The sequence below is a fragment of the Arachis ipaensis genome, chromosome B07 (genome assembly GCF_000816755.2).
Source record: "Arachis ipaensis cultivar K30076 chromosome B07, Araip1.1, whole genome shotgun sequence".
NCBI lineage: Eukaryota > Viridiplantae > Streptophyta > Magnoliopsida > Fabales > Fabaceae > Arachis > Arachis ipaensis.
The window spans coordinates 20,180,708-20,191,977 of NC_029791.2; positions in this window are offsets into that span (position 1 = coordinate 20,180,708).

Consider the following 11,270-nt stretch of genomic DNA (forward strand, 5'->3'; position numbering starts at 1 on the left):
ATATATATGTAGTTTATGATATGCAGATAAACTGACCAAATAATGTAATGTTATCGCATCCACTACAGGGGAATACGTTTCTTCATAATCTATACCGGGCCTTTATGAAAAACCTTGTGCCACAAGCCGGGCTTTGTAGCGCATAATTTCATTTTTCTCATTTCGTTTTCTCACAAATACCCATCTGTATCCAACAAGTTTTACATCTTTTGGTGTACGGACTACAGATCCAAAGACTTCACGTTTTGCAAGTGAGTCTAATTCAGCCTTCATGGCTTCTTTCCATTTTGGCCAATCATTCCTTTGTCGACATTCTTCGACTGATCTTGGCTCAAGATCCTTACTTTCATGCATGATATTTAATGCCACATTATATACAAATATTTCATTGACAATTGTCTTATTTCGGTCCCATTTCTCTCCTGTAAAGATATAATTTATCGAGATTTCTTCATTTTCACAATTTTCAGGTACCTGAACGTCTTCTGGCGTTAAAATTATATCAGAATTTTGGACAACTGCATGTGTCTTTACTATGTCATTTTCAACAGGAATAGTATTTACCTCTTTTCTCTTTCAAGGATTTTTGTCTTTGGAACCGACAGGCCTACCATGCTTTTGGCGTGTATTTGCTTCGGTTGCAATTTGTCCAACTGGGACATCAATTCGAATTGGGGCATTTTCTGCTGGTATATAAGACTTGGTTATCTTCTTTGTATCGAAAAATGCATCAGGCAATTCATTTGCTATTCTTTGCAAATGTATAATCTTTTGAACTTCTAGTTTACATTGCCCTGATCGAGGATCTAAATGCATCAAGGATGATGCATTTCAATTAAGTTCCTTTTCAGGAAGCTTATTCTCTCCCCCTAATGTTGGAAATTTTGATTCATCAAAATGACAATCCACAAAACGGGCTTTAAATACATCTCCAGTTTGTATCTCAAGATACCTCACTATAGAGGGAGAATCATATTGAACATATATCCCCAATTTTCTTTGGGATCCCATTTTGGTGCGATTAGGTGGTGCAATGGGAACATATATCGCACCCCCAAATATTCTTAAATGAAAAATATTTGGCTGCTGACCAAATGCTAATTGCATAGGAGAGAACTGATGGTAACTCGTTGGCCTCAAACGAATAAGTGCTGCGACATGTAAAATAGCATGCCCCAAACCGAGGTTGGGAGATTTGTTCTCATAAGTAAGGGTCTAGCAATTAATTGGAGGCATTTAATAAGTGATTCTGCTAACCCATTTTGTGTGTGAACATAAGCTACTGGATGTTCAACCATTATTCCATTAGCCATACAATAAGTATCAAAAGCTTGGGAAGTAAATTCACCAACATTATCAAGACGAATTGGTTTGATTAGATTTTCTAGAAATTGTGCTTTTAATAGAATAATTTGAGCCAGTAATCTCGTAAACGTCAGGTTGCGAGAAGACAATAAGCACACATGTGACCATCTCGAAGATGCGTCTATCAGGACCATAAAATATGTAAAAGATCCACATGGTGGATGAATAGGTCCACATATATCACCTTGAATCCTTTCTAGGAATTCAGGGGACTCAAATCCAATCTTTACTGGTGATGGCCTTAAAATTAACTTCCCTTGAGAACATGCAGCACAACAAAATTCACTAGATTTAAGAATCTTCTGGTTCTTTAGTGAATGTCCATGGGAGTTTTCAATAATTCTTTGCATCATGGTTGTTCCCGGATGACCCAATCGGTCGTGCCAAGTTATGAATTCATTTGGGCTAGTAAACTTCTGGTTTACAGTGTCATGTGATTCAATTGCACTAATCTTGGTATAATATAACCCAGATGAAAGTGAGGGTAATTTTTCTAATATAACTTTCTTATTTGAATCATGAGTTGTGATACGTAAATACTCATGATTTCTCTCATTCATTGTCTCAATATGATATCCATTTCGGCGAATATCTTTGAAACTCAACAAGTTTCTCAGAGACTTGGTAGATAATTGTGCATTATTTATTATAAATTTTGTTCCTCCAGGAAACAAAATTATAGCTCTTCCAGAACCTTCTATCACATTCCCTGAACCAATAATAATATTAACACATTTTTCTTTTGGCACCAGATGGGTAAAATATATATCACTTTTAATAATAGTGTGCGAACTTGCACTATCCGCAAGGCATACATCTTCATTATATATTCTTGTCATTTTCTTCAAAGATAAATAATAATAAAATGAGTAGCAATCCTTGCACAGTCAAATCAAATTCTTGATTGGAATTATTTTTCTAATAAACACTGCACATAATGTCATATACTAAAATTTTATTTTAAAACTTGACACATTTAATGATTTCAAAATTCATAAACATTAATATTTCATTATTTATATACATCACATTTGAAACTTAAATACATAAAAAATAAAACTTAACAATAAGTTCTTTACATTATTTATTTACATGGATACATAACAATCCCACATTTTAAACTATTCCATCATTGATCAAATGACCAATATTTCCTTCAGGATCCTCAAAGAAATCAGATACATCATAATGAGTGGTAAAATTTTTAGCATCATTTGAAACAAAATTTGTTTCCTTTCCTTTGTCATCCTTTTTCAAAAATGCTTGGTAAAGATCCACTAGCTGCCTTGGGGTACGACATGTACGTGACCAATGGCCCTTTCCACCACAACAGAAACACTTATCCTCTGTTGATTTATTTTGCCTAATATTTCTTTCTTTATCCCACTTCTGGTGAGATCCTCTCTTTTGAACATAATTTCTTTTCCTTCCATAATTTTTCTTGTTACTAAAACCTTGCCATTTACCTCTTCTGGGGTAATGATTTGCCGCATTTACTTCAGGAAATGGGGCGGCGCCAGCTGGGCGTGCTTCGTGATTCTTTAAGAGCAACTCGTTGTTGCGTTCAGTAACAATAAGGCAAGAAATCAACACAGAATATTTTTAAACCCTTTTTCTTGATACTGCTGCTGCAGGAGCACATTCGAGGCATGGAAGATTGAGAAAGTTTTCTCCAACATATCATGATCAGTTATCTTTTTTCCACATAATTTCATTCGTGAGGTGATTCGAAACATTGCAGAATTATATTCATTTATGGATTTAAAATCCTACAGACGCAAGTGCGTCTATTCATATCGGGTTTGAGAAAGTATCACCGTTTTTTTATGACTGTACCTTTCTTCAAGGTCTTTCCAAAGATCTGCAGGATCTTTCAATGTGAGATATTCATTTTTCAATCCTTCATCAAGATGACGATGAAAGAAAATCATGTCTTTGGCTTTATCCTTTTGGGATGCATTATTTTCAGCCTTAATGGTATCTCCAAGATCCATTGAATCAAGATGGATTTCAGCATCTAATATCCATGATAAATAATTATTTCCAGATATATCAAGAGCATTAAATTCAAGATGAGAGAGTTTCGACATAATGAAAATTCGTTACCTGAGTCTTCCTAAATTTTGATCAGAGTCTCGTGCTGATAACGTGTTGTAAACTAAATAAGGAAGATAAATATAAAATAGAGAAATATAAGTATGCTCTTATCTCACTATAATAAAAGTGATCTATATATTTATAGATATTATAATTATTGTAGTTTAAACCCACACAAAGATATTAAATTGTTGTGTGTTTATTCGGATGGATGCTTCTCCTATTTATACATAGAAATTGTCATCACTTTTCAACCTTCATTAAATTCATTCTCTCTTGAGAATGATTCCTTCAGTATTGAGAAGATTAGTCTACGTGGTCATCCACATCTCATCACAATAGTCTGAAAGTTAATTACTAGCAAATTTTCTATTGATATTTTCAATAGATTGTCGATCTTGAGTTAATAATTACTATCAGATTAATCTGCTGATACATCCGTTGGTAATTTTTTATTTTTTATGTTTTATTTTAGCACATTTTATTTAGCTACAACTAACAACCAAATCAAATTAAAATTCTTGTTAACAAAATTGTTATTAGAAATCTAAAATTAGCATAAAGTAAAAAATTATTTTATTAAAAATAAATGGTATGAATACAATAAAATGTAATAGAAGTAGGGTAATGTACCCTAAACAAACAAAAATGCATAAAACCCTAACCCCTACAGATTTTGATAATCGTCGTCGTCGTCGTGGTCCTCCTACTGAGGAGGTGGAGTAGATACAGCTGTCGGTGCCCTACTAGTAGCGTCGCTGTTGGAACCAGCAGCGCCGCTATCTCCAACGCACATCTGCTAGCTGTACTCCTCCATCTGTTGTCGCAAACGACTGAGCTATTCCAGCTTCTTCGTCAGGTTCGAGCTGGAGGCAACGCGTTCAAGAATCTCTCAATACCTCTACTCAGGTTGCTCTTGCTGCTAGTGAAGCTCGTGTGTTAGCTTCTACACCTCCTCCCTCAGGTCGATAACTTCTTGGAGATCAGCAGAGCTGGTGGCAGAGGCAGAGGAAGCCGCCAACGTAGTGGAACGGAGGCCACTAGCGAAGAACAAGCCCAGCCTAAAGCGGCAATTCTTGTGGGGTTCAGAGGCGGTCTTGCACCAAATCCTGTCGGGATTAATAACTGCCTAATAGGATACACGAGATAAAATCGTTACAATGATTAATAACTGCCTTATGCATCTTTTCAAAGGCAAAGGTTTACTATAAAAAAAATATCTGAAATCTTTTCTGAAAAAGGAAACTGTTCATTTCTTAAAAAAATTCAAAAGCCTTTCAAAAGGTTTATCTATGCTGAACCAGATTAGTTTTTCATACTTTTTTAAACCAGAAATATCAACCAAACATGGCTTTCGGCCCACCTCATAATCAACCACGGCCCTAGGCCCAAACAATCCAAACAACAACCAGTCACCACAGTCCAACAGAATCCCAGTCGCAAACACAAGTATGAAAGTTCAAGCACAAACAAACAATTACCTCAAGTAGAACAATTAGCAGTTAACCACAATTAATCACAAAGGCAAACCAAGTACAATATGCAGACCCAAACAATGTCACATAGATGCATATAATGAATGCCTGTCCTAGTGGCTGATGATATCATCTGTCGGTTATTAAGCCAACCCGACAAGTCCTGGTAGCTAACCATTGGACTGTCTCTCTGTCGTGCATCCCCAACTCGAGTTATTCACAATCAAAATCATAATTCACATCCAACACCCTCACTAGTGTATATTCACGGGGGCGAGCTCATCCGGAACTTTCACAGTGTTCGGCCACACTTACGACATAGGGTCAGCAGAGTATCGAGTCTCCACCTGGAGCACGTGGTGGCTAGCCACTGCTTTCACCTAGGAAAACTCGTATCTCAGATAGGTGGAGTGCAATAAACACAATATCAATAACTCAGCATATATGCATTTATTCTCAGCCATAAATCAACATTCATCTTAGCCATCCGGCTTAAATTCATGATTCATAGTCGGCCATGATTCATTATCATATACAGCCATTCCGGCTCATAACATATTCCAGAATCAGCCATAATTCATTAACATATACAGCCATTTCGGCTCATAACATAATAGCACTTCCACCATCCAACATCATCAATAGCATAAAATCATTATTTAAGCCATAAATCACTTTTCTCAATTCACTTTACTTTGAAATAAAAAATTAATTCTTTTTAGCCCTGGCTTTAAAATCTCCATTCCTCAAATCATTTCAGGCTCATAAGCCACTTTTCCTCAAACGTAAATTCTCCTTTTTAAAACATGGTTACTGAGTACGTGGTGGCTAACCACTTCTCCTCAAACATAAATTTCTCCTTTTAAAATAAGGCCACTCTCCACAACATCTTTCCAAACATTTCAGAAACCACACCAAATCAAAAGCCATTTCCGCGAGATTCAAAATCATTCATTCTAAAATAAGATTTGGTAACAAAAGATTCTCAGTAGAGTCTCAAGACTTTAGGGAAGAATAACACAACTCTCTTCCTCAAATTTGTTTGAAGTCTTTAAAATCTTAGCTTCTCGATTTGAGTAATAAAAATAGAATCTAAACCAAGCCGAGTCGTGTAATCACTTACTCCAACCACATTTTCAAAACCATTTCGTTCCCTTGAACCAAAACCAATTTCAACCCCTTGATAAAAATCTGAAGCGTTTCCAATGGCTTGAAAAATTATTTTTGTTTTGCTAAACCAGAATTCAAAGGATACTTTAAAGCTTATCTAAAACGTCAAAAAAATGAGATTTGTCAATCGAAACCCAAATTCTTTTAAAGTCACAAAAACTCCTCCAAGTGACAATCTTTAAGTTAAATAAAGAAAAACATAAACCCTTTTCACCTTTAAAACAGCCTTAAAGCATAATTCTCTTTCGAATGACTTGCACCCAAGGACATACTATTTTTCTTAGGAAATAAGGAGAAATTATAATTCTCTTTTCAATAATTCTTTTCAAAGCGTAACTTCATCGCTTTCATAATTGATCCAAGTAAAGATAATAAAAAGTCTTAAATTCGCAATCCTCCAAGTAAAATAGTAAAGGCATTAAACTCATAATTTTTCAAATAACAGTTCAAATAAAGACTCGGATTTTATAGGAATTTTGGCAGCATCTCCCTTAAAACTTGGACTTTGCCACCCTTTCCGGGTCCCAACCAAACCATTCTGCAACCCTCTTTAAAGGGTATTTCCATTTTCATATTTCAAAAAAACCAAATCAAACTCAAATCAATTTCCAACGGATTAAACTTGATTTCAAAGCTTTAAAGAAGCGACTTTAAAGAAACACTTCAAAACCGTCCGTTTCACAAAACCAAATAATAATCGAATCAACCAAGCATTCATATTCATCCAAGACAACCAACATTACATAAGACTTATACAATCACTCAGGGATACATTTTTACCACATAATATCCATATATAATAATTCCAATTTATAAAATAAGCTTTTCTGAAAAGGCCCCTACCTCAATACGCGAAACCATAGCCCAAACGCCTCACAGAGTTCCTTTCGCCTCAACCCGAATTGATAGCAACCAAAACCTCGGCTCCGCTTGCTCTCTCAAAAGCAGAAACAGCTTCAAACGCCACAAGCAAACTCGGATTCTAACTCCTAAAACCATTAACATCGCAAATACTTTATTACACGGAACAGAACACTAACGTAGGGCTTTCGAAACAGAAATACTTACTGAACTAGCGAAACGAAACAGCGGTGGGCTCTGAACTAGCTTAGCAGTGGCCACGGCAGCCACCTCAAGCGGCAGCGGCGACCGGACTTCGGCGATGGTGACGGCAGAGTTTTCCGGCAACGACAGTGGGGTTTCGGGTGGCAAAAGCAGCCAAAAGCTTCGGCGGTGGTTTTAGCAGCCACAATGACTTCCCCGGCGACAATACACAGCGGCCCACAAACCACTGCAGCAGCTAGGAGGCCGGCGGCCATGGCGGTAACTTCTGACGACGACGGAAGCAAGGGCGGCGGAACAACCCACCACCATCGCGTCTCACCCTCTCTGCAAGCTCCCTCGTGCGTGTTCTTCCTCTGTTCGCGCCTCCAATGGCACCGGCGAGGGCGACTTCTGTGGCGACGGCAAGGAGGCTCGGCGACGGTGACATAGGCGGCAATGGCTTCCCCTGTCGCGCTCTCTCTCTCTGCTGTGCAAACTCCTATCTCTCTCTCTCTCTTCGCGCTCGACGGCAAAAGTGGTGGCGACAAACCCTAGCAGTGGCAGCGGCGAGCTTCACGGTGACTCCCTCTCGCGCATCCTCTATGCGCGACTCCAACGGCAGCAGATCGGCAAGGACGAGCTCCTCTAGCTCGCGTGCGGCAGCTGCTCCCTCGAACCCTCCTCTGGACTCGGCTCGACAGCGATGGCTCCTTTATAGAAATTTCAACAGCACCTCCCCTAAAACTTGAACTTTGCCACCTTTTTCGGGTCCCAACCAAATCATTCCGCAACCCTCTTCAAGGGGTTCAAAACCAAATCAATTCAAAATCAAGTTGTTTCCAAAGATGCATCGTGTCCAGATTTCAAGAACACCAAATCAAATTCAAATCAATTCTTAACAGGATAAACTCGATTTCAAGCTTTTACAAATTAACTTTAAAGAAGCATTTCAAAAACTGTCCGTTTCACAAAACCGAACAACAACCCAGCCAATCAAGCATTCATATTCATCCAAGACAACCAACAACTACATAAGACTTATACAATCACTCAAAGATACATTTTCTCATGTCAATATCCATATATAATAATTCTATTTCACAAAATGTGGTTTCTGAAAAGGCCCCTACCTCGACAAATTGAAACTATAGTCCAAACGCCTCTCAAAAATCCTTTTGACTCGACCCAAAATCAACGTCAGCTTCAAATCACAGCCCCACACATTTTCGCGGCAGCATAAACAGCTCTAAATCACAACAAGCAACCTCAGTTACTAAATCCTAAGAACATTAATATCGTAAGGCTTTAATACACGTATGGGACACTAACGCAGGGCTTTCAAAACATAATTACTTACCGAAATAACAAAATGAAGCAGCTGCGATTCCAAACCGACTCGGCAACAGCTTCGGTAGCGGCCAGAAGCTCCGGTGGATCAACTATAATAACCACGCAACATCAAAACCTTCTCGAAATCCAAAAAGATAGAAACCTCAATTAAATCCCTTACCAGCAGAATTTTTCGGCAACGACAGTGGGGTTTTGGGCAGCAGGAGCGGCGGTGGCTGGCGCAGGCCTCCCTTCTCTTTCCTCTGCTCCCGTGCCTTCTCTCTCTCTTACTCTGTGTGACTAGACGACCTTCTTCTCAACGGCACGGCGGCATTAGGGACGACTGAAAGATGCGGCAGCGTCTTCTCCTCAACAGCGGCCAACCCTTGTTGGCGACAAACCCTAGCAGTGGCGGCGGCGGCTCAGTAGGGACGAGTTCCTCCGGCTCCTGTGCAGCGGTGCCGTTGGGAGACACAGAAGCAGCGGAAGCCGAATGCGAATGCGACGAGGCTGACCACGACCTTTCCTCCTTCGCGCGTCAATCCCCCTTTAGCTGGCGCCGATGAAGACGAACGGCAACTGGCGGCGAGGCGCGGCGGGTTGGACAGCGGCGCGGAGCTTCAACGACAGTGACGCGGATGGCAACTCGCAGGGTCGACGGCGACGACACGATGGCGGCGGTGCAGCCCAGCACGCCGGCGCGATCTTCTTCCTATCCTCCTCCCCTTCTCCGCGGTGGTTCACTGTTTCGTTCTTCTTCGTGGGTATGGGAAAAAATTGTGTGTGTTGAGTGATGAGGGTGATGCGGCACTGAAGAGAGTGGGGGAGGGTTAGGGTTTAGGCAAAAATTAGGTTTAGGGGTAGTTTTGTAATTTCAAATAAAAATAAGGATAATATAGTAATTAGAAGTAAATTTTAATCCAACAATAATAATGTATAAAATACTATTTGTTGATCAATTTTACAAATTATTTTCAATAAAATGTTCAAATAAAAAATTAGAAATAATATAATTAATTTCTTTATTTTTCAAAACAGCAGTATTAATATTTTAAAAATATTAATCATTTAGTCCAAATCATATAAAATTCTTATTATTTCATAACTACCAACTTTATAATTTAAAAATATAAAATAATTCAATAATTATAAAATTGGATAATAATCTTAATTTATTTCAAATTCAATTAATCGAAACTTGCTTTAATTATCTTTAATAAAGAAATTTCTGAAATTAAAGCTGCAAAATATTAAATTTGAAATTAGCTCATGATAGTCCTTTTTCAAAAGTTCTGGATCTTACAAATTTAAACTCACATAATGGGCTGCCAATCGCTCATGAGCAAATCTCTCCTTGTTTGCCTTACGATCTAACGACTTAGACTACAAATAAATATATCAACCAAATAATAAAATAAATGAACAAATTAAACAATGACAGACAAATATGTATGAAGCAGGAAATCTAATTTTAATAAAAACATAATTTTAATTTTTTTTATTTCACTAAAAATGTTATAAAAATTTCGACAGAGTCTCCCCTGAAATTTGGATTTAGCCACCCTTAAAGGGTTCCATCCAAACCAAATTAACATCATTATTTTCACAGTCAAGCATTTTTCAAACAATTTCAGCAGCAAGAATCAGCAAACAGTTAAATAATCCAACATTTTCCAGCAATCTCAGAGCCTAATCTAATCTATTTTAACCTATTCTAACCACCTAAATATACTAAAACTAAAAATTAAACACCCTAAACTCTACTAACTACTTGAATAACTTGATAATAAAAAAGAAAATTAAATACCCTAAACTCTACTAACTAATTCAAGTAACTACTATAACATAAAACAATGTCAAAGTTCTTACCAGTCTCGTCTTTGTCTTCATGAAAGTCGTCGACCCACCCGTCTATCATGACGACTTGGCGCGAAGCCCGGTTGGCGATGTTCGTCAGACAGCAATGCTTGAACCCCTCATTATCTCTGAAATGAGCCTCTAGGTAACACTTGATGTTTGGCCGGATCTACGAGGTCATGTGGTCTTTTCCCTGACAAACATCGCTCATCATCTGCTGAAAACGTTTGGTTGTCCAGTGGTCGTAGATCTTCCAGATCATGACGTTATGCTCTGCCTCCATATGAATTTCAACTGCAAAAAGTGATTCACCAATATTAGTTAGTTGGAATAAAATATAGTTTAAATACAGTAAATTAATTGTAACTAAATTGGGTTCTTACCGCCCACTTCTAAAACCAGCATTCTCTGGTCTCAACCGGGATCTGCGTGTAGGTCGGTCACGGGTGGTCATACATGAATTTAATGACTCTAATTTCTCTTGTGTGCAAACATTAGAATTTGGTGCAAACCTGTCAGATAACAAATCACACATTAATAATCAAATAAGATAAACAAACTTAATATTAAAAGATTGAACTCATGATTGCATGCCATCAGGCCAAATCTTCAGCCAGATGACGGGCGGTGGTGGAGGAGCATTCTGTAAGATTCATAATTTTTGAAAAGTCCTATTATGATCTAATTTCAATTTATTTATTCATTAAAGACTTTAATCTTAGAAATTATTTTATTAAAGATAATTAAAGTAAGTTTTGATAAATTGAGTTTAAAATAAATTAAAGTTTTCATCTAATTTTTTTTGAGTATTTTTTTATATTTAAATTATAAAGTTTAGTAGTTATAAAATAATAAGAATTTTATATGATTTAGTTTAAATAATTGAGATTTTGGAATTTAATATTTTAATTTAATAAACAAAGAAAATAAATT